This window comes from Protopterus annectens, chromosome 2.part1 (assembly GCF_019279795.1).
Source record: "Protopterus annectens isolate FY-2018-M chromosome 2.part1, PAN1.0, whole genome shotgun sequence".
NCBI classification, from domain to species: Eukaryota; Metazoa; Chordata; order Ceratodontiformes; family Protopteridae; genus Protopterus; species Protopterus annectens.
This window is the reverse complement of record NC_056729.1, coordinates 1,407,270,166-1,407,294,810: the sequence shown is the minus strand read 5'-3', so window position 1 is coordinate 1,407,294,810 and position 24,645 is coordinate 1,407,270,166. Positions and strand designations below refer to the sequence as shown.

The window sequence follows — 24,645 nt, the reverse complement described above, 5'->3', positions numbered from 1 at the left end:
AACATGGACAGTTGGAGAGGGTTGTCTGTGTACATGAGGCAATTGCTACATTGCCCCAAGATGCCCAGATTCATCAGATAGACAAGAGAGAACACTGAGAGCTGACCCTTGGACATGCCTGAATAAAAAACTACTTTCCTCTAGACAAGTGAGGAAAGTGAGTATAAGAGTTGTTTTTTCTCTAAGCAAGTGAGGAAAGTAAGTACAAAAACTGTTTTCCTCTAGGTAAAGTGGAAGGTTGAGTGCTGTAGTAATTTGTAGCTTATTTAGTGCTAACAACAAGTTCTGAACAAATGCTGAGCATGAATAAGCAAATTCAAGTACTAAAACTAAGAATCTGTACCTGGATCTTGTGGTAGATAGGCTACTTAGTGCTTACCACTCCTATTGATAAGCTAGAATGCTTCCCTCCAACACAAAAAGGCTCAGGGGGCTCAGAAGCTTACAGACAGTCCTGGATATAGCAAATGTGTATCTGGACTAGACTAGTTACAGGAAGGGTGGGAAACGAGCGTAAACACAGGGTTTTAAACCAGAAATTTGAAAGAGATGGAAAAACTGCCCAAACGGCCAGTAAACTACAATTTCTGGGCCAGAAACCACACTTGTGGTAGATAGGCTAGCTAGTGCTTAGCACTCCCAGTGATAAGCTAGAAGGCTTCCCTCCAACACAGAAAGACTTGGGGTGCTCAGAAGCCTACAAACAGTCCTTGATACAGCAAATCTGTATCTTGACTAAACTAGTTACAAGAAAGGTGGGAAATAAGCGCAAACATGGGCTTTTAAACCAGAAAGTTGAAAGAGATGGAAAAACTTCCCAAATGCCCAATAAAGTATGATTTCTGGGCCAGAAACCACTCTTGTGGTAGATAGGCTACCTAGTGCTTACTACTCCCAGTGATAAGCTAGAAGGCTTCCCTCCAACACAGAAAGGCTTGAGGGGCTCAGAAACTTACAAGCAGTCCTGGATACAGTAAATCTGTATCTGGACTAGACTAGTTACAGGAAAGGCAGGAAACAAGCTTAGAATTTTTTTTTTTTGTAAAGTGGAATGGGAGAAAGGAGAAACAGAAGATAATTCAAAATTAAGGACCTAAGTTGCTTGCCCTTCACAAATGTTCTCTCTGTATTAGGTAGAATTTGCTAGTGACACTAGACTGGAATAGAGTTGGGATAGAGCTGAACAGATGGGACTGGTAGGAGTGTCTGAAGTCAAAATATGATCTCACTGTAATCGGTTGAGTGAGCAAATGAGATAGACCCAAGAGGAGTGTTCAAACACAAATTTACAGGAGGGGTGGGCAGTTCCAAAGCCACCAAGATTTTCTGGCTATAGCAAGTACTGACCATAGTAAATATAAATTATTCTTATTCAAAAAGTAACCTTCATTCACATTGAAAAGAACTATTGATTTGGACAGTAAAAAGGAATATGTGAATAATGCTTTGGGAAAATCATCTATGCTGTTCCAATAACCCTTTAATTTAGGACAGTTATAAAAATGTGTGCCCAATCAGTTGTGGTATGTTCTGTGCATCTTATTTGGTGTCAGAAATGCCCTATGGAGATATTGCAAAGCAAAAATACTCCAGTAATGAGACCATGGAGTATGCTTGATGGATAACAAAATGTTTTGTTTTTCGTCATGTGAGAAATTAAAAGAACAACCTTTGAATATAAAGTTCCAGTAACTTTGATTTATACTAGTCCTTTAAACAATTAACATGTTATGTAATTTTGAAATAATGTTATTTTTATTGAGGCTATTATGTAAAAGTTTCCATGATATCATCTTTGGTCTTTCTTGATAAGATAAGTTTTGAAGTATTATGCATAAATCTTGAGAATAAGTTAAGATTCTTTGTAGAATTAACCAGCTTTGAGGAAGCAAATCATGCTCTTTTATAAGAAAATGAGAGTGTGAAACATTAGTGTCATGTATGTATTGATACCAACTTATAAAGTTCTTGGATTCTTACTATCTAGAACAATGAGATGTATTTTATCAGGAAAATTCCTTGTAATTTTAAAGGGTGCTAACAGTTCAAACCAAGTCTTAGTATCAGGAGTTAACAAATTTTCTAAAGAAATTAAAATGGTTTGTTGTTTGTTTTTTCGGCTTTTCTCAGTTAGGGGGTCTCCACAGTGGAACTCCGGCCAACTAATGATTGGCAGTAGATTTTTATGGTGCCGAGTTGCCAGCCCGACTCCCAACCTTCAGCGAAGGCACGCCCATTCACGCATGTCTTTCGGAGGCCACTCGACCACAGGGAGGACATGCAGACTCCACACAGAAGGCACTCCAGCTGAGAATCGAACAGGAGAACCTCTTGCTGTGTGGCAACAACGCTACCGCTGTACCACCGCGGCTACAAAGAAATTAAAGTGGTGATTTAATTAATTTAATTTTGTGAGTTTGGTAGTATTGTGTTGTGTAATATGACATAAGAAGTACCAGAACCTATTAGAAGAATTATTCAATGGAAGTTTGGCTAAATGGGCATTTTCATTAATTACTAAGGTTAGATGCAATAGTTTCCAACTAGAGTGATAATTTAGATTAATCTAGTTAAAAAAAAACTTAAATATGGATGCATTGATATGTTTCAGTATCCAGGAATTTGATTCCTCCTTGCTCCCAGGATCTAATGTGATGTAGAAAAGCTATTCTGTTTCTTTTGGGGAGCCAAAGGCATTTCATTAGTAATCTATTTATATCTTTAATTTATTGATATTTATAAGAAAAGTTAAAAACTAGAGCTATGTAAAGTATTTTTGGTAAAAAGTGTCATTTTTGTTAATTGTAACCTGTCTTCAAATTTTGTTCCAACTATTTGTGTACTTAAGTTTATAATATTTTTATATTTGTATTCAATTGTGTTTTCTGTGGATTTACAGTGTTATTCCTAGATTATCAAGAGAATGTGAAGTTGCACCAGTAATGTGATAATTATCCGATTATACATTTCCCCTCTTGTTTAAGAGCATATGTTTAAATTTAGATATATTAAAATGTAAACCCGAGATTTTCTGGAAATGGCTTGTCACAGAATCTAATTCTAATAGAACTGATTGTGAATTACTTAACGTGAGCAAGATGTCATCTGCATAAAGCATTATCTTGGAATTATACTGATTGTAAATATTTATACTAATGATCTTTGGATTGTCACGAATAAGGGCAGCAAATATTTCAATGGCTAATGCAAATAAAATAGGGGATAAGGGACAACCCTGCTTAGTGCCTTTGGTTATTTGAATAGATTCAGATGTGAAGGAGCCTGATTTAACATGTGCTATATTGTTTTGGTATATATTTTTTATTAGAGAAATGAACGAAGAGGGAAAGTGAAAATAGCGTAACACTTCAAACATATATTCCCAGTTAATGGATTTGAAAGCCTTTACTATGTCTAAACTAATCACTGGTGCTTCTTTATTTCCCTTGTTCAAATATTCAATAAGTGTTAAGATCCTTTGGATGTTATCATAAGTGTGTCTTTCATATATGAAGCCTGATCGATCATCATTTATTATTTGCGTTAGTGGGACCTTTAATCTATCTGCAAAGATGGGCATAAAGATTTTATAATCATTATGTAATAATGGTATGGGTCTGTAAGGACTATAGAATTGTGGGTCTTTGTTGGCTTTTATGATAGGTGAGATCAATAAGTTTCTCCACGAAGGTGGTATAATGCCATGTGATTGAACTTGTACTAGAGTTTTATGAAAGAACGATAGTACAAATGAGCATACCTCTCAACCGTGCCGAATTACTCAGTTTTTACCGGAGTTTTGGTGTCCAAATAATGGGGTGCCAAGATTCCCGAGTGGCAACCCTTCATTCCCAATTTTTTTCCATTGTTTCCCAGCTTTTTTTTAGTTTTTTGCTTTCGTTTTTTTGAGCTGACGTCATTACGTGTGTGATGACATCAGCCTTTCACAACAAGGGCATGCATCACTGCTTGATTTGAATGGATCCGCGAGCGGGAAGGAAACCAGTTTAAGGATCTGCAGTGCTCCTGGTGAACGGACACTTTGTATTTTTTATTCCTCTCGTGGGAGACAGAGTTTCAGGTATCTGAACACTGGTTTCTCCTGACTATGAACAGACACTTGTATTTATATACGGAGTGTGACGCTCATATTTCAGGTATCTGAACTGCTTATATATTGTCTTGCAGAGCTGAACTGGCCATGAACGGAGGTGTGTGTGTGTGTGTGTGTGTGTGTGTGTGTGTGTGTGTGTGTGTGTGTGTGTGTGTGTGTGTGTGTGTGTGTGTGTGTGTGTCCTACTTTAATACACCTGGTGGCTAGAGGTACTCAGGCTCAAACCCTGTACCCTGGGTACAGGTAAAAAGAGCCTAAAGTCCCTAGCCACCACCACTTGTGAATTTATGCCTCATCTTCTTTCTTCTTCTTCTTCTTCTTCTTTCGGCTTTTCCTGGTTAGGGGGTCACCACAGCAGATCACCTGTCCGCTTATGATTGGCAGTGGAGTTTTACGGTGTCGAGTTGCCAGCCCGGCACCCAACCTTCCATGGAATGTACACACATGCATGCACTCACACCTAGGGCCAATTTAGAGTATCCAGTCCACCTACAGCATGTCTTTGGGATGTGGGAGGAAACCCCGAAAAACACACATTTTATGATGAACAAGCCAAAAATATCACACAAAAATCTACACATTCTGTAAAAATCTGGACAGTTGAAAGGTATGCTACACCCTTCATTCCCCCCTGCTTCTTCCAAGTGCAAGATCACAGTACCTAGGAAGGGGCACAGTTCTCATTTTAGTATTACAGTTCTGTAGCACCAACAGTGTTATTTCAATTAGTATCAAAGGGACTGGTGTTGACTAAATTCTAGGAAACAGTATTTGCATGTTGTGTATTACATGTCATGTATTACACCTGATTTGTATGTTTGAGCAAGCTTTTGTTATTAATATGACATTCTTCACTAGAGTAGAATCCCAGAGTTACATAAAATACTGAACAGATTAGTAAACACTGGTGACCATGCAGATACATAAACAATTATATTTTTAACATTCTGTAACTTACCATGTTTCTTAAACAGTGCTACTTACAGAAGAGCAGCTGTGTTTGTCAGATTTGCAGGATACCTTACAGTGCACACATTTCTCCCCCATGCTGCCCTGACTACAACTGCTGGGTTGCAAGCAAAAATCCATAAACTAGAATACTTGAAGGAGTCTGATTTACAGCTGTACTAGACTGCACTGAAATGCTTGTGTAATGTAAACATATTCTTAAATATGGATGCAGTAAAGCAAACTGAAACAGTCTTTACTCATTTATCCAAAGCTTTTGACTCTCTTCATCAAACCAAGCTATTCCTGCAACTCTAACGATATGGAGTTACTCCCACACCATTCTCTTGATGAAGTATCAGTCTTATTTAACTAATCATTAAGAGCAGATCATATTATTGTTCTATTTCTCATTAAATCTGTGGTTTTCAGGATTTTTCTGGCAAATCACCAAAGGATTGAATTCTCTAAATAATGACAGGCATTTGAATTTCAGACTTGATATTCTTCAGAAAATAAATAGTAACACAAAACCTTTTATTCTAGCAATTTTCTAAGTTTATAAGATCAATATTTGAAATTTGTCCGTATTTTGGTGCAGTATTCCACCATTATTTGCTTTGTCCAGGTTTTTTGTGCTAAGAGGTTGAGAGCCATGGTGAGGTGTGAGAAATGAATTCAGTAAATGATAGCCATTTAAGTTTCAGTCTTCCTATCTTTCAGGGAGGTGCTGATTTGGCACAGGATCCTGGGTTTGAGGCTTGGTAGTGAAATTCATGGTGGTAACATTTTATTCTAGAAACTTTCCAAAATTATACAAGCAATGTTTAAAATGTGTTCATGTTTTTTGGCCTTTTGTCCCCCCCCCAAAAAAAATAAATTGAAAATAAGTGCAAGATGCCTATGGCTTACACTGTCATTCTATTTATATATGTATATATATATATATATATATATATATATATATATATATATATATATATATATAATATGTGTATACTGTATGTATATGTGTTTGTGTGTGTGTGTGTGTGTAAGTAGACTTTTGTGATGGAAATGTTCAGAATTCGGCAGTATTGTCATTAGTAGTTCATGCATTTTGTTTCATTACCTACTGGAAAAATGTTCAAACAATAAATTTAAAATGTGCTCTAACTTAAGTCTAACAAGTGTGCTGTATTATTATACAAGGAATATAATTTAATAAAGTCAGGAAGGTGTATCAAAGAACGCATATATTTTTCTTGACCTGAAGTAGTTAACTTCATTTGATCAGCAACCTGTGGGTATCGGATCCGGTTCGGATCCAAGCCGGCAGCTTTCTTAACAAAGATCCGAGCTCCAAGCTCCTCCCCCTACCCATAATGCCCTGCTACCTCCCTCTAACCCTCAGATCTCATTTGCCACGGCTTCTTAAAGCATCTGAGAATGAGCTCCTAGCGTTGGGTTTTGTGAGTTGAGTAGATTATTTAACTTTTTTCCCTTAAATTCACTATTTTCTGAGTGTGTGTGACACCCCTTCTCCTATCTGTCTGGGTAGTTTATCTTTAGTTCTATCTTTAGTTTAGTGTAAATTTAAATCCCCTCCCCCCTTCTGTCTGTGTGTGAAGGTGTGTGCATGTGGGCCTAATCCTGTCAGTATGTCCGAGGGCCCAAAAGCAATTTTTTCGAAATGCTCCGAGTGTGGCCATAAGCTGTCCCCAGCAGATGGCCACACTCGGTGCGTTATTTGCCTGGGTGTAGACCATCTCTCTTCAGGCTGCACTATCTGTGCAGCCTTCAACCCCAGGGCTTTGAGGGATAGGCGGACTAAGCTAGTCCTCGCGGGCCTTTTGCCCCTGGATTCAGCTTTGTCCTCCTCCCCCTCCGTGGCGCCAGCCGCGGCTGTGGCTGCCCCACCGACCATTCCCGCTCCCCTGGCTGGGATTCAAACTCCCTCTTTGGCTCAGGAAGAAAGGGAATCGAGAAAAAAGGACAGGAAAGACAAAGAGCGGGAGAGAGACAGGCATCGTAGCCACAAGAGGCAGGCCGATTCAGCTCCCTTGGCCCTGCCATCTAAGCAGCTTGCCTCCCCTGTTAAGGGTCCGGGCACATCTACCTCTTGGGTGTCCCCTCCCGCCGATCTCCTGGTGAACCTCATAACTACCAGGGCATGGAAGGAGCCGAACACTGTGGAGCCAATACCCAAGAGACCGGACAGGATTCTCAGCCCCCCCACAGACAGGACAGTTTGGAGCAAGGGTGCCCCTGTAGATGCCATGGTGGTGGTGGCTGCAACCAAGAAGGAATTAGCACAGGAAAGTCTCTCCATACATCCTCCAGACAAGGAGTCTCGGACGATGGACTGCCTTGGAAAGCGGATGTTCGCTTCAGCGACCTTCTCTGTAAGGTCACTGAACTATATGGCACACGTGATTCGACTAGAGTGAGACCTAATCAAAGAATATGCTGGGTCACCCCCTGAGTCCATGTCGGCCAAGGACAAACGGACCTTCTCGGCACGAATGGCCAATCTTAAGTCTATCACAAATACCTCTATGCGGTTTCTTTCCCATGCCACGGAAGGAGCGGCTAGAGCCAGCGGAACAGTCATTGTCTTACGACGACAGGCCTGGCTCCGTCTGCGACTTTGCATAACCCTTCAAGGCGTCCTTCGCGAACGCCCCCTTTGACGGTTCTACGCTTTTTGACAAAACCATCCGTGATATGCTACTCCAGAGCGAGAAGGACGGGAAAATGTTTTCTGCCATCGGGATCTGCTTCTCTGCTCCTCAGAGGTCCTTCTCCAGGAACCAAAGTGGACAGAAGAAGAAGATGTGGTTCCGGAAATCCCAACAATCCTGTTTCACTCCAGATCTCTCGTCCTTCAGAGGCAGAGGAGGACAGAGTGGACTCCGGCCCAGAGGCAGAGAGGGGCTGAAGAATTTCGGGTCAAGGGAACCCTTTTCTGATCAACCCGCGCAGCAACCCTGAGGGGTTGCCCGACTGCTCCTCCCTGGAGACAGTCGGGGGACGCTTCTCGGAGCATCTAGCACATTGGGAGTCCATTACGACATATCGCTGGGTGCTCCGGATCATATCCAGAGGTTACTGAATTCCATTCCTAAATACTCCCTCCCCCCAGGTGTCGGGGCACCTCCCCGATGTACCCACCCAATCAGAGGGAGGTAGCAGCCCTCGAAGTAAAAGAACTTCTAGAAAAAAGAGCCATCCAGCACGTCCCCCCCGATCAATCTGGATCAGGCTTTTACTCCAGGTTCTTTTTGGTGCCAAAAGAGACGGGGGGACTTATGGCCAATTCTCGAACTGTCCACACTGAACCTGTCAGTTGCCAAAGAGAAGTTCCGGATGGTCACCATTCAATCCATTCTCCCACTATTACAGGAGAACGACTGGATGTGCTCCATAGACCTCAAAGATGCGTACTACCATGTTCTAATGGACAGGTGATTCAAGAGTTTCCTCCGCTTTCGGCTGGGAGCCAGCCATTATCAGTTCAGGGTCCTAGCCTTTGGTCTCACCACAGCCCCCCAGGGTGTTCACCAAGGTCATGGCAGTTGTAGCGGCCCACCTGAGGCTTCAGGGAATTCAGGTCTTTCCTTACCTGGACGACTGGCTCCTAGCTGCCCCCACCAGGCATCTGCTATGTTCAGCGAGAGACTACCTCCTACATCTCGCCCGCTATCTATGGATCACGATCAACCACAAGAAATCCTCCCTTCAGCCTACTCAAATTTTGGATTTCATAGGGGCCAGGATAGACACAATTCAGTCCAAAGTCTTTCTGACGTCAGACAGACTTCGCAATCTAAACCTACATGTTTGGGCTCTTCTTCAGTCCTCGGCCCCTCCAGCGCAGATAGTCCTGAGGGCTCTGGGGTCCATGGCAGCAGCCATCAGCTTGTCTCCGCTCGTGCGTCTGAATATGAGGATTCTCCAATGGACCTTACAGGTCCAGTGGTCCATTCTGCTTCATCCCTTGTCTGCTCCTATTCCTCTCAGCAGGGTTTGCAGGGAATCTCTAATTTGGTGGCTCCATTCCAAGCATCTCCGGGAAGGGCGCCCCTTCTCCGTGTCCCCACCCCAAGTCACAGTGACCCCGGACGCGTCTCGCCTCGGGTGGATGGGGCATTGCATGGGCAGCACCGTCCAAGGCACGTGGACTCACACAGAGACCTTTTTGCATATCAATGTCCTGGAGATGAGGGCGGCGCTTCTAGCGTTGCAGGCTCTCCATGCCCTTCTTCCTCTGGGGACTATTGCAATTCAAACAGACAACATGTCAGTGGTCTGGTACATCAACAAGCAAGGGGGAACCAGATCTTACCCACTTTGCCGAGAGGCCATGAGAGTGTGGGAATGGGCGATATCCACCAACCGCTTTCTCATAGCAATGCACATACCGGGTTGGTCAAACATTCTTGCTGACAAGCTGAGTCGGACTATCCTCTCACCCTACGAGTGGTCTCTGAACCCCTTAGTAGCGAAACAGATCTTCCTCAGATGGGGTCAGCCTTGCTGCGATCTGTTCACGTCGCCTTCGAACACAAAGTGCATCGAGTTTTTCGCTCTAATTCCCCCACCAGGGGAAAACCCCAGAGACGCTCTGGTTCATGCTTGGCCATCCGGTCTTCTTTATGCTTATCCTCCTCTTCCGTTAATGACAAAATTCTTGCAGAAAGCTTGTCGGTTGGGGAGCAGAGTTATGCTCATAGCCCCATTCTGGCCTCGTCAAACATGGTTCCCTTGCATACGGTGTCATCTAGTGCATCCTCCCTGGATCTTAGATCCCCTTCCAGATCTGATTTCTCATCCCCTGGGGTTGGGGACCCCCGATCTGGACAACCTCAATCTCTCGGCTTGGTTGATCCAGTTCCCTTGATGGCTAGGACTCCCGGTATCTCATCCTTGGTTAAAGCCATTCTGGTGGCCGCTCATAAACCTTCTACCAGAAAAGTCTACAAGAGTAAATGGAAACGTTTTTCTATCTGGGCGGAGCATAGGAATTTGGACCCCTTTACGGCTCCTATTCCAGCAGTCCTCGATTTTTTTATCTCAAATTTTCCATCATGGAGCTAGCTCTTAAACTGTTAAAGTTCAACTGGCAGCAATTTCCCACTTTCACATTGGAAACAAATTTGGCCCCCTGGCATCATCTAAGATCTGCAAGACCTTTCTGAAAGGTACTTTTCTTTTGAGACCCCCTGTTAAGGAAGCAGTCCCTCCATGGGATTTAACCCTAGTTCTCCAGGCTCTGACTGGTCCTCCTTTTGAGCCTACAGCTTCGGTTGACTTGAAGTATGTATCTTGGAAAACTGCCTTCCTGATTGCCATTACTTCAGCTAGAAGAATATCGGAGCTTCAGGCTCTTTGCAGTAAGCCCCCATACATCATTTTTCATAAAGACAGAGTTTCCCCTCAGGACTAACCCCTCTTTTCTGCCTAAAGTGGCTTCTGAAGCCAATATCAACCAATCTATCAACCTGCCTGTCTTTTTCCCTAATTATCTCAACAAAGGAGAGTATAGACTCCATTGCTTGGATGTACATAGACAGTTACGATTTTACCTACACAGAACAGCTGTTTTTCGAAAATCAGAACAGCTGTTTGTTTCATTTGCTAAGTCCTGCCTGGGTAAACCAGTGACTAAGGAAACCTTAGCTATGTGGATTTCACAATGCATTCTTCTTGCATACAGAAGCTCTGGTCGACTTGAGCCCGTGCGGGTTCGGGCACACTCTACCCGTTCTGTGGCTACTTCTGCGGCCTTCTGGTCGAGGGTCCCTTTGGATGACATTTGTTCAGCTGCTACTTGGGCTTCCTCTCACACTTTCATTACACATTATAAATTGGATCTGATTTCCAGAGGAAGGGCTTCCTTTGGCTCTGCAGTGCTCCGGAATATCCTCCCATAAGGGCCTCCCAAGTTGTTGGTAGCTGGGGACTCTGTCCCACAGGTTGCTGATCAAATGAAGTTAACTACTTCAGATACAGAAGTTATGTACTCACCATAACGTTCCATCTGAGTAGGTAACTTCATTTGTCTGCAACCAACCCTCCCTCCATCCCCCAAACCTGTAGTTCATCCTTGAAGGATCATGGTATGTCACTTTCCAGATGACTTCAGGTTAGGATGTTCAGGTAGTTTTTCCTTGTATTGTAGTAGTTTCCTACGATATTCTGGCAAACTCGATCTGAGGGTTAGAGGGAGGTAGCAGGACATTATGGGTAGGGGGAGGAGCTTGGAGCTCAGATCTTTGCTAGGAAAGCTGCCGGCTCGGATCCGAACTGAATCCGATACCCATAGGTTGCAGACAAATGAAGCTACCTACTCAGATGGAATGTTATGGTGAGTACATAACTTCTTTTTTTGTGTGCAAGGGGCCTATGATTTGAAAATAGCCCAAAGGTAATCTTTATCCACCACTGGCCAGATGCATTTTCTTTGGCTGTGTTGTGGGTTTCAATGCTGATGTTCTTCGTGTTTCACTGTTGCAGTCATTACATTTGGGTAATCTGCTTGCAGGTTGCCCTCAGTCGACCTAATTAACAAAGTATTGGGTCCGGTGTTGGTTGCTGTCCCTTCTTCCATGACGTCAGGTCGTCGTCACGGGTATAAAACATGCAGCCGACGCCATTACATCAGTCTTTCTTGCCGTGCGGTGCCCGAAGCAGAAGCAGTTCGCAAGTGTCGATCAACCGACTCCTGAAATTATCGTTTTCGAGTTTTAGAACCGAAGTCTTCAACTAAAAGCTAAGTACGCCGTTGGGGAAACTTTTTCTTGCTCCTTACCGATGTCAGTAAAAGTTAATAATTGCATTACTTGTGGAAAGCAAATACCTCATAAAGATTTTCATTTGTACTGTATTCCTTTCCTAGGCCCTCACCACGATGTACCTTGCTGTCAGTTTTGTGCTTTATTTAATCAGCGCACTATCCGTTGTCAGTATATTTTTGCCTCTAAATATTTTGGTTCACAGTTTAATTATCCAGAAATGTCATTGGTTAGCCATCCGACTACCGGGATTCTGAAAAAACGCATAGATAAAGACAGAGACAGGCCGCCAAGGTCCAAAACTGCCGACGGCACTTCTCCTAAGCCAGTTTGCCGGTACTCAGTGAGGCGCTTTCGCAGCCCCTGATAACCGCTACTTCTGATTCGCAGGCCTCTACTGAGACCCATTTGGAGTCCGGTATGCCATGAGATGCTTCAACTGTAGAACCCGCGGATGTCTCTACCTTGGATGGGTCTGGAGCCGCTGTGCAGGCACAGGCTTCTGTGGGTGTATTCAGGCCTAAGGACTTGCATATTAATTCGACGCCTCCTTCATTACTAAGGCTAAATCTCGATCCATGTCTAAAAAAAACAATGCCCGGGCCAGATGCTCAGGCCTCTGTCTAAAAAACAAATTATAAAAATGGCTGAAGATCTAATAACTCTAATCAGGGGTAGCCACCCCCCCCCCTTCTAAGAGGTCTAGGACTGAGCTTGATTATGAATCTTCTGATCAGGATTCGTTTTTTTCTGACTATTCTGATGACCTGGATTTGTCCTTACCTACTTATGAGGATTTTGATGCAGAAGACTCTATTCCCTCTGCTTCCCCTCCTGAGGATTTTTCTTTTGAGGAAACCTTACATACTCTAAGGGAGTATTTTCACTGGGAAAGCCAGGAATTTTCTGATTCAAAAAAGAGGCTTAGGGATTTCCTTCTCTTACCTCAGCATAGGCCTTTGGCTATTCCTCCTGTACTAGACATTGTTGATGATGCTTTCTCGGAATCCAGTTTGGCCCCTGATTCCCTGCCTCCTGCTCCCAGTAAACCTAACAGATACTACAGGGTCCCTGAGTCTCACAAGTTCCTTTTCAAAATTCCTATTGCAGATCCAGAGACTATTTCACAGGGGCCCAAGGGCATTAAGGCTTCTACTGCTAAAAATCCTATCCCTTCTGATAGAGATTCCAGGGCGCTGGATAGATGGGGTAAAAAGGTTTACACTTCAGCAACCTTGGCCATTAGAGCTTTAAACTGCCAATTTCATATGTTAAAATATCAGCAAAATGTTATCGGACTGCTTAAACAGAAAATTATGTTGATTCCTGACTGTGTGGAAAATAAAGACTTACAGGATTTAATGCATTCTGCCGAACAAGTTGGAAAACATACTTTGCAATGTGGATTTGATTCATTAAAGGCCTCTTGCAGGGCTGCTGTTACTGGGTCTGTGCTTAGAAGGCATGCTTGGCTTAAGGAGCATTCTTCGCCTGATCATGTTAAAGCTAAATTGTTGGATGCTCCTTTAAATCAGGACCGCCTGTTTGGCAACAAGGCTGAAGAAGTTCTTAAAAAGATGGAAGATAAAGCTAAATCTATGCAAACTGTTAAATATTTTTTACAAGTTCAGCCTCCTAGATTTAGTAGGCACTGGCCCTCTAAGAATTGGTCCTTTCCAACCCCTTCCAGGTTTTCTCAAGCCAAACCCAGACACAGCAAAAACCCCAGGATGTTATGTGATCCTATCTCGCCTACATTCTGACTGATGGGTTCGGAGCCGATCCCTCGGCTCCGACTCGGCACGCTTATGCCAAAGAGCGAAGTATCTTATTGGCTGAGCTTACTATATCCCAGGATGCACCACTACCAGTCCCCCAGATCTCGTTTGCCGCTAATCTGCGAAGACGTGGTCTCGAGCTGGCTGAGCTAAGTAGTAATTTTACTAACTTTTTTCTGTCAGGAATTTCTTGTTCTAGTCATAAAAAGCTGTTTTCACGGCTATTCTATCTCTTTTGTGTGTGTTTGGAGTTTTTCAAAGACTTTGTTGTGTGATTGGGTTGAGTTTGGTTAGGTCTCCTTCATCTAGGGCCTTCCTGGTCTTTCAACCCTCCTAAAACTTACAGGGTTTCGAGGTACCCTTACTATTTTGTTACCTAAGCGATAACTGTACTAGGTAGTGTCAGTCAACAGAAAGTTTGTGATTTTTTTCTGTCAAGTTACTGATTCTTTGCCATTATGTCACAAAATCCTAGGCCTTCGGGCTTCAAAAAATGCACCAAATGCAATTTCAAAATGTCCATCACAGACGATCACTCGCTCTGTGTGTATTGTTTGGGTGCTAAACACTTACAGGAGTCATGCAGCGTGTGTCACGCTTTTTCCTCAAGGGTCCTCCAGGAGAGGAAAAATAAATTGATTCTTAAGGGGTTAATTAAATCTTCTTTTGAAGAAGCCTTGGCATCCTCTCCTTCTCCGGCTAAAAAGAAAAGGGCGTCGGTTCCGACCAGTCCGTCGGATCCGACCGCCAAAAGACATAGGCAGGCCTCTCCTTCGGCTCCAAGGACTTTGGAGCCGAGGATGGAACGGTCTGCCTCGATGCCACCAGTCTCGACTCCTCTGGCTTCGGAGCCGATGGCTGGGGCATCGAGAGGCGGGTCACCTTCGGCTCCACTGGTCTCGAGCCGACAAGGTCGCCGCTCAGACACTTCCTCTTGGCGAAGTCCACCTCGGCACCGATGGAATCTAGTGTGTGTATTCCTTTGGCCGATAGTCATCGAGTCACCTCGGAGCCGGTCCCCTAGTCCTTTGGGGCCGTTGGAGGCCGTCTCGAACCCGTTCAGTTTCCTCTCGGTCTTCAAGGATGTCAGATTCTGATATAGACAGGGTGCTCCAAAGACTGTTCCAGTCCCCAGTCTTCCAAAATTTGTTTCGGTTCCGACCCAGTTGGCTTGAGCCGATGACCCTGGCCCACCCACTGCCATTCCTCCTCCGACTGCTTGGCTCCGTCGGAGCAGGTGCTGTTGGAGCCGGTGGAGATCTTAGGGTCGGCTCCGACCCTTACTCCAACCCGGGCCTTCGGGTCCGAGTTTGGTACACGGACTTCTTCGGCTGGACCCGGGGTGATGTTTGGGACCTATGCTTTGGTTCCGAGCCTCCCCCTCGGTGCTTCGGCTGTGGGACTTCCGTCAGCTATCATGGCTCCGGGGACCGGACACTCCCAGGATTCTGGGGGTCCGGCTTTCAGAGCCATGAGGAGTGCCTTGGCCAAGTCCTCTTCGGCCATCTCTCCGGCTTTACCGGCACCTTCCCTGGGCGTGGAGACTGGGTCTTTGGCAGTTCCCCTGTCCGCAGTCAGCGGAGCCCCTGGGCCTGAGGTTACCCCCATTGGGGGTTCCCCTCCTCCTGAGGGTTCTTCGGAGTTGTCTTCGGAGGAACCCCCAAGGAAGAGATCGTGCAAGAGGAAGCACGTGGACTCCCCCGAGTCTATTACATCGGACACTGATTTTGATGATGCAGAGGGGTCCCCGAAGTCGTCCTCGGATGATGTCTCATTTGCAGACATCTTAGAGATCCTCAAACAACGAGGTGGCTGGATATCCAAACCCCCCTCTGCTGATGAGTCAGTGCTCCTCAAGGCCTTTGGGGCTCAGCCCTCCGCCTCCTGGGTGTCTCCGCCCTTGACGAGCTTCTGGATTTAGTTTGTCGAAGGTGGGAACATCCAGATACCGTGGAACCAGTCCCTTCGTCCAAATAAATTTTTGTCTGCTCCCCGAGAAGGAGTTCCTCACTAAAGGCGTGGCTGTAGATGCCATGGTGGTGGCATCTGCTACACAACAGGGCGTGGCAGAGGCTTCAGCGTCCGTCCATCCTCCTAATAAGGAGTCTAGGAGTATGGACAGATGGAAGTGCACCCTGACTTCAGCGGCCTTTACTTTAAGGTCTCTGAATTATTTGGCACATTTTACCAGGCTTCAGAGGGATCTGGTCAAGGAGTTGTCAGATTCCTCTCGGGTAACCTACCTGAGCAGCTAGCCCAGTCGGTTAGCTCTCAGTTGGCTATCCTTACGTCAATTTCTAACTCGTCCATGAGGCTCATTTCCTATGCGGCCGAAGGGGCGGTAGAGCGGCAGGCACAGGCGTGGCTCTCACGGAGACAAGCCTGGCTCGCTTGTGTCAGTTGCGGAGGCCTTCAAGTCTTCCTTTCGCGCTCCCTTTGATGGGTCCTCTTTGTTTGGACCGAAGGTTAAAGACACCCTTACCGCTGTGAGCAAGAGGGAAAAACTTTATCTGCCGTAGGTGCCCGTTATTCCACTCCCTTCGGCCTTACCCCAAGGCTAAAGGAGGGGAAGATGTGGTTCCAAATCTCGCAAGTTTTTCCCCAACAGCAGGAAGATTCCCTTCCAGAGGCAGAGGACGGGAAATTTTTCTGGGAGATGCCGTCCCAGAGGCGGCAGAGGGCCCCGCAATTCTGGAGACCGCGAGTCCTTTCGTGGCTCTTCAGCCTCCCACACATCATGAGGGATTGCCCGGCTGTGCTGCTCCGGAGCCAGTCGGGTGTCGTTGCCAAGCACCTAAAAGCCTGGGAGTCAATCACTCAGGACAGATGGGTGCTTCGGATCATTGCCGGAGGTTACACCATCCCATTCACATACTCACCCCCACCGTCCAAAAAATCCTGGACCCACCACCCAGTCAAAGGGAAATAGCAGCCGCAGAAGCTTTAAAGCTGCTAGAAAAGGAGTCATCCAACCGGTCCCCACAGACCAGATCGGATCAGGAAATTACTCCAGGTTCTTTTAGTGCCAAAAGACAGGGGACCTGAGACCAATATTGGATCTCAGCAGACTGAACCAATCCGTCACGAAATCCAAATTCGAATGGTCACGTTACAATCCATTCTCCCATTGTTGGAGAAGGATGTTTGGATGTGCTCCATAGACCTCAAGGACGCCTATTATCACATACCGATACATCAGGCGTCCAGGAGGTATCTGCGCTTCAGCCTGGGAGTCAGTCATTACCAATTTTGTGCTCTGCCCTTTGGTCTCACCACAGCCCCCAGGGTGTTCACCAAGTGTTTGGCAGTAGTGACGGCTCACCTGAGAAGTCTTGGATTCCAAGTGTTTCCCTATCTGGACGACTGGCTCCTGACTGCCACCACCAGGCATCTACTAATGGACAACCTCAAAGCCACCATCTCCCTGGGTGCTACCCTGGGGATTACATTCAATTGGTCAAAGTCTGTCTTGCTGCCCTCTCAGCATAAGGTTCATAGGAGCAGAGATAGACTCAAAATTGATGCGTCTTTCTTCCTGCCGAAAGGATCCAAACTTTACAGGGCCAAGTTCAAGCTCTGATCTCGAGATCCAAAGCCCCAGCCAGGATGGTTCTACAAGTTTTAGGCTCAATGTCTGCCACGGTTCTTTTAGTTCCTCTGGCAAGATTGCACATGAGGATTCTTCAGTGGCTATTGTCAACTCAATGGTCCTTTCAGGATCTTCCCCTCAATCATCACATCATGATTACGGAAACATGCAAACGGGACCTTCGCTGGTGGCTTCAGACATCCAATCTGAATCAAGGAAGCCCCTTTGTTATTCCCTCTCCAGTGGTTACCCTGACGACAGATGCCTCCCAGATAGGGTGGGGGGGGGCATTGTCTGGGCAGGCTAGTTCAGGGCTCCTGGCTTCCAGACGAAGCTCTTCTCCACATCAATGTGTTGGAGATGAGGGCTGTACTTCTATCCCTACAAGCCTTACACAAGTTTCTTCCTCAGGGCATCATCGCCATCCACACAGACAACATGTCGGTGGTCTGGTATCTGAACAAACAAGGAGGGACCAGATCTTACCCCCTTTGCAGAGAGGCCATGAGAGTGTGGGAATGGGCTGTAGCTACCAACCGCTTCTTGATAGCGACCCACATTCCGGGAAAATCAAATATATTGGCAGACAAATTGAGCAGGACAATTCTCTCTCCTCACGAGTGGTCTCTAAACCAAACAGTAGCAGCTCAGGTTTTCAGGAGATGGGGGACGCCGTGCTGCGACCTATTTGCAACTCCACTAAACACCAAGTGCCAAAGGTTCTTCTCCTTGATTCCACATCAGGGAGTACCAGCTATGGATGCTCTAGCACAACCTTGGCCAACAGGGCTACTTTATGCCTTTCCTCCGATTCCACTTCTCTCCAAAGTCATTCAAAAAGCTTCTCAATTGGGGTCCGCAATGATACTGATTGCCCCATACTGGCCTCGCCAGGTATGGTTTCCTTACCTGAAGAAGCATGCAGTGGACGATCCGTGGACTTTAGACCTAGTTCCGGACCTGCTAATTCATCAGTTGGGACATCAGCATCAGTCCCTTCGATCTTTGAAGTTGACAGCTTGGCTCCTCCACTTCCGACTTTAGTCAGAAGTCACACATTAGACCCAGAAGTTGTTCACATTTTATCTTGACCCACAAACCCACCACTAACAAATTGTACCTCAGTAAGTGGAAGAGGTTTGCTATCTGGGCTCAACTCAAGGGCTTAGACCCTATCACTGCTCCTATCCCAGAGGTTTTGAAATTCTTAACATCCCTGTTTAATCAAGGATCTTCTGTCTCTACTATTAAAGTCCAACTAGCGGCTATCTCTAAATTCCACGAATCCATGGATCCTCCATTGATGAGCAGCAGACTATGCAAAACTTTCATTAAAGGTGCGGGCCTGTTAAGACCCCCAGTTTTTCATCCTGCACCTCCGTGGGATCTTGATTTGGTGCTTCGCGCATTAACATCTTCCCCTTTCGAACTGGCTGCTACATGTGAGTTAAAATATCTGTCTTGGAAAACTGCCTTCTTAGTTGCAATTACTTCTGCAAGAAGAGTTTCAGAGCTTCAAGCCCTGTCTATTAAACCACCGTACTTGATTTTCCACAAGGATAGAGTATCACTTAGGCCTAATCCATCCTTTGTCCCAAAGGTATGTTCTAGTTTCTGTCTCCAACAATCTCTAGAGCTACCAGTTTTCTTCCCAAAATTCTCCAATGAAGCAGAATACACTCTCCATAAATTGGATGTTCACAGGCAATTGCGCTTCTATTTAGACAGGACTCAGCAATTTCGTAAGTCAGACCAGTTGTTTGTGTCCTTCTCAGACAATAAATTGGGTAAAACCATCACAAAAGCTACTATCTCCAAATGGATTAGAGATTGTATAACTCAGGCTTATTCTTCTTGAATAAGCAACTTACAACATCTATCAAAGCTCACTCTACCAGAGCTATGGCGACTTCTATAGCTTTTCATTCCAAGCTCGCTATATCGGAGATTTGTGCTGCGGCTACTTGGTCCAATCCACACACTTTCATTTCCCACTATAAATTGGATGTGGCATCTAAAAGGCGAGCATCATTTGGTTCCACGGTACTCAGGAGTGTTTTCCAGTGAGCCACCCAGGATTCAGGTGCTAGGGACGCTGTCCCATCAGTCAGAATGTAGGCGAGATAGGATCACATAACATCTTTTAGTTATGTACTCACCATAACTTCAGATGTTTGGGATCCATCTCGCCTACATTCCTAATACCCACCCTCCTTCCCCCTGCCTTGGAGATCAGAAGAGATTGAACGGTTTTGAGTTCTACTGTTTTATCTTGTTTCATCTGACGATGTTATATAAGCAGGGCGTGCATGTGTGCATGTATGTGACAAACTAGATCTGGGGGACTGGTAGTGGTGCATCCTGGGATATAGTAAGCTCAGCCAATAAGAGACTTCGCTCTTTGGCATAAGCGTGCAGTGAGCCGAGGATCGGCTCCGAACCCATCAGTCAGAATGTAGGCGAGATGGATCCCAAACATCTGAAGTTATGGTGAGTACATAACTAAAAGTTTCAGTCCCAGGACACTCACAGAACTGAGCAGTGGGGGTCCTCCACTTCCAAGTCTGGGAATAATAAGACTTCTCCCTATGGTAAACTGTCTCATTGACATCCTTTTAAAATTTACAAGCACTTATCTTTGGACTGCCCCTTTGGGGGGAAAGATTGCTCTTCATGCAAAGAACTAGGAACTCATTACCCAGGAGAAATGGGTTTTAAATATAGTGTCCCAGGGATACAGATTTCACTTCCACACATTGCCACCGCCAAGTGGGTGGCTGGACCTACCCCCAAATCAGTGGGCAGAGGCCCAAAAACAAGTGTTTTCTCTCTTAAGCATGGGGGCTATTCAACTGGTACCAGAAGAGGAAAAGGGACAAGGTTTCTACTCGAGACTTTTCCTGGTACCTAGAAAAGACAAATCATGGCATCCTATCCTGGACCTGTCTACTCTAAACACCTTTTTGGAGATTCCAAAATTCAAGATGCTGACTCTTCACCAATTACTTCCTATGCTAGGCAAAGACGCCTGGTTGGCAACACTAGATTTAAAAGAAGCATATCTGCACATCCCAGTCATGGAATCTTGCAGAAGATACCTACGCTTCAAAGCAGGCTACATGCATTATCAGTTCTCTGCACTGCCCTTTGGCTTATCTACTGCGCCCAGGGTTTTCACAAAGTGTCTAGCTCCAGTTATTGCATTTTGCAGGCAAAAAAGTATTCAGATATACCCATACCGGGACAGTTGTCTAATTCGGGCAGAAAACCAGGACATACTTTTGAATCATATGGCCTTTGTAAAAAGAGTTCTAACTTGTCTGGGTTACACCATAAATGAAAAAAATCACAACTGGTACCCTGTCAAGAAATTACATTCCTGGGAGCAAGCTTGAATACAACTTCCCAGATGGCTTACCTCATGCCAGAATAGCAAATTCATTTGACAACCTACTTCAAACAAGTGGCCACAAAAACCCTGCTATCTGCAAGACAAATACTGCAAGCCTTGGGGTTCATGGCCTCCTGCATTCTTCTAATTCCATATGCAAGACTGCATATTAGGAAAGTACAGTGGTATCTAAAAAGCCTATGGATTCAACATTCTCACAGCCTAGAAACAAGGATTCCTACCATACCTTGCCTACGCCTAGAGTTCCTTTGGTGGGCACAGGCCTGCCACCAAAACAAGGGACTACCTTTCACACCACCCCCTGCCGCCCAAACCCTAACAACAGATTAATTAGACTATGCATGGGGGGGCACACCAGGCAGGGAAGTGCATTCAGGGCAAATGGAACCCAAGTCAAATGCACCTGCATATCAATCAAAAAGAAATGTTAGCTGTACAGAATGCTCTGACAGTCTTCAAGGACTACATTCTCCCAGGACAACTAATGGTAAAGACGGACAACACCACGGTTATGTGGTACATAAACAAGCAGGGGGGTACACATTCTTACCCTCTCTGCAGACTAGCCATAGCATTGTGGAACACAGCCTTGAGCTACCAAGTGCACCTACAAGCTCAATTCCTGCCAGGAAAATTAAATACACTGGCAGACAGACTAAGCAGAAACCTCATGGACCCACACAAGTGGAAACTGCTACCAAGGATTTTCAACATGTTGACAAGCGAATGGGGGTGCCCAGATACAGACCTGTTTGCCTCCCCCCAGAACTACCAATTGGACAAATTTTGCACAAGGACTCCCCACAAACAAGCCTGGAAAGTGGATGCTGTGTCCTTCAGCTGGAAAACCTATCAGTGTATGCCTTCCCCCCGCTGCCTCTGCTCTCCAATGTACTACTAAAAGTCAAACAGGACAAACCAAGGATGATTTTGATTGCTCCAGACTGGCCGCGCCAACACTGGTACCCCCTTCTGCGCAGTGTGTCACGATTATCTCCATGGCACCTGCCTCAGACTCCTTCCCTGCTGTCTCAGAAGGAGAACCAGATTCTGCACCATCACCTTCCAACACTGAACCTTGCAGCCTGGCTAATTACTTAAACTCTCCCTTACCATCCCTCAGCAAACCTGTGATGGATGTCATCTTAGAGGCGATTATCTCCATGGCACCTGCCTCAGACTCCTTCCCTGCTGTCTCAGAAGGAGAACCAGATTCTGCACCATCAACTTCCAACACTGAACCTTGCAGCCTGGCTAATTACTTAAACTCTCCCTTACCATCCCTCAGCAAACCTGTGATGGATGTCATCTTAGAGGCAAGGAGGCCTAGTACTAGAAAATCTTATGCTGAAAATGGAAAAGATTCTGTGCCTAGAACCAGTTTCAAGGGATGAGCACAGCAGTACCCAATTTACCTCAGATTTTACAATACTTAACTGAGATGCTTCACAAGGGCCTGTCTTTTTCCTCCATTAAAATCCATGCCTCAGCCATTTCAGTTCATTGTAACACAGAACCTCCCCTCTTCTCTCACCCACTGCTCAAGCAGTTCCTCAGAGGGGCCAGAAATTTAAGACCACCCAGGAGAGCTCCAACCCTAGCCTGGGACCTTAACTTTGTATTGGAGAAACTCACTCTACCTCCTTTCGAGCCAGCTGCTACTTCAGACTTAAAATTTCTTTCTTGGAAAACAGCTTTCCTTTTAGCAATCACTTCAGCTAGAAGGGTATCTGAATTACAGGCCCTTATGGCAATGGAGCCTTTCATCATCTTTCATGCGGACAGGGTGTCACTCAGAACCAATCCATCCTTCATGCCCTAGGTGGTATCTAGTGTGGCTCTTAATCAGTCCATTCATTTGCCAACCGTCTTTCCCAATCCACAGAACAAAGGGGAACGGACAACTTAGATTCTACTTGGACAGGACTAAACCTCAAAGAAAATCTGAAAAACTGCTGGTAGCATTTGCTGCAGGGGCAGAGGGGAAGGCTATTTCAAAACAGACCATTTCTAAATGGATAAGCCATTGCATTCATTTCTCCTGTAAGCACCATGGAAAACCTATCCCTCAGGGGGTCAGACCTCACTCTACCAGGGCTGCATCTACTTCTGCAGCCTTTCTCAGAGGCGTTCCTACCAGGGACATCCTAGAAGCTGCTACCTGGAGTTCTGTGCATACTTTCACCAAGCATTATAATTTGCCAATTTTCTCTAAATCCAGAGCTGGCTATGCCACTGCAGTCTTGCAGGGCCTTATAGCTGGCCCTAATGCTATCTAAACTCCTCCTCCTAACCATAGCTTTAGGAATCTACCCAAATGTAATGACTGCAACAGTGAAACACGAAGAACATAGTACAGTTGTGTACACTTTCCATAAATGTAGATGTTCGAGTGTATTTACTGTTGCAGTCCTGGTTACCCTCCCTCCAGCCCCCTAACTTCTTTTGGCTATACCTCTACTTTCCTATACTATGTTTAAAAGCCCTTTTGGTGTATTTGTTTTTTTTTGTTGGAGGTATACCTTTGTGTTTTTATGTTTAATTGCTTCCCATTAGGGGGCACCTGACATCTGGGGCAAGAAAAACTGATGTGATGGCGTCGGCTGCATGTTTAATACCCCTGACGACCTGACGTCATGGAAGAAGGAACAGCAACTGACGCAGGACCCAAGACTTTGTTAATCAGGCCGACTGAGGGCAACCTGCAAGCAGATTACCCAAATGTAATGACTGCAACAGTGAATACACTTGAACATCTGCATTTATGGTAAGTGTACACAACTGTACTTTTCAATGAATGTGAGTTTCAAGGGCAGAGACGTTTTAATGCCAAGTCTGTTTTCATTGTGAGACAGTATTGGTTTGTTTAGCAGATATCTATTAATGTTTGTGCATTGTGCTATAAAATGTAAAAATAAAATCGAAATAATCATTGTAGAAGTAAAGCAGTATGCATGCACACATTAGTGTTTGTGATAAATGGGGTGAAATAGCCAGGTAATGAGACACTGGAATGGCTGTAGGGGGACTCTGGTGCCATATTCTGGTTGTCTGTTCTTCAGTTTGCGTTTGAAGGTCGATGTCCCACAATTCCATTGGAATGGGCAGGGTTACAAAATTATGTATGCAAATTTTTACATTAACCAGCGTACAGATTTGTGCCTATTTTTCATGGGCCTTGTCTAACTATTTGTTGTTTCCAGTTTGAGAGGCATGCAGATGAGGGAAAAAATTTATATATATATTTTTGTGATTATGCCATCCATCTCGGGGGCTTTATTGGGCTTAAATGTTTTGATTTTTTTGTTTAATTTCCTCTAGTGAGATTTGTGCTTCAAGAAGTATCAAGATTATCAGGGGGCCTTAACTGATTAAGTGAAGGAATATATAATTGTATATAGTAATTAATTAAATGATTGGAATCAAAGTGTTTGGAATAATGAAACTTGAAGGCATCCAACATATCTCCTAAGTCAGGAGCAGTTTTTTTAGAGCCTCCTTGTAGTAGTTTAGCTGTTTTATTTGAATTAGAGTGTATTTTGGCTCTCATTGACAGATTGTGCATTTATTTAGGGGATGATGCATAGGAGTTTAATTTTAGTCTTTCTAATGCCAAATTAATTTTATGGGATAGGATATCTGAATATTGCTTATTAAGCTCCTCTATTTTTTCATCTTTCAGAGGTAGGTTAGGAGGGATCCGATTTAATGTTTAAGAGTTGAGCTTGAATATTTTGCTAATCTATGTCCCATTTTTTTATTTATTTTTGAACAATGTTATTATTTTACCATAAAGATTTTCTTTTAATGCATCCCATGCCATGATCATGTTGGATTCTGGGGTGATATTGGTCTTCAGAAAGAATTGTACCTCTGATGTAAATCAGGCCTTAAATTCTTTAATTTTTGTTACATAGGCTGGAATTCTCGTTATGGGGATACGTCCTCTATAGTTAACACAAAATTCTAGGCAGAGAATATTATGATTTGAGATGGGGCATGGGAGAATTGCAAAAGATGATATAGTT

At 44.7% G+C, this 24,645-nt stretch overlaps 1 protein-coding gene across 1 annotated transcript in view; it reads left to right on the top strand.

Moving 5' to 3' along the window:
• Window positions 1–24,645, top strand: part of ASXL2 (ASXL transcriptional regulator 2) — a 2,483,396-nt gene that overhangs the window by 60,663 nt on the left and 2,398,088 nt on the right. The window lies entirely within an intron of this gene.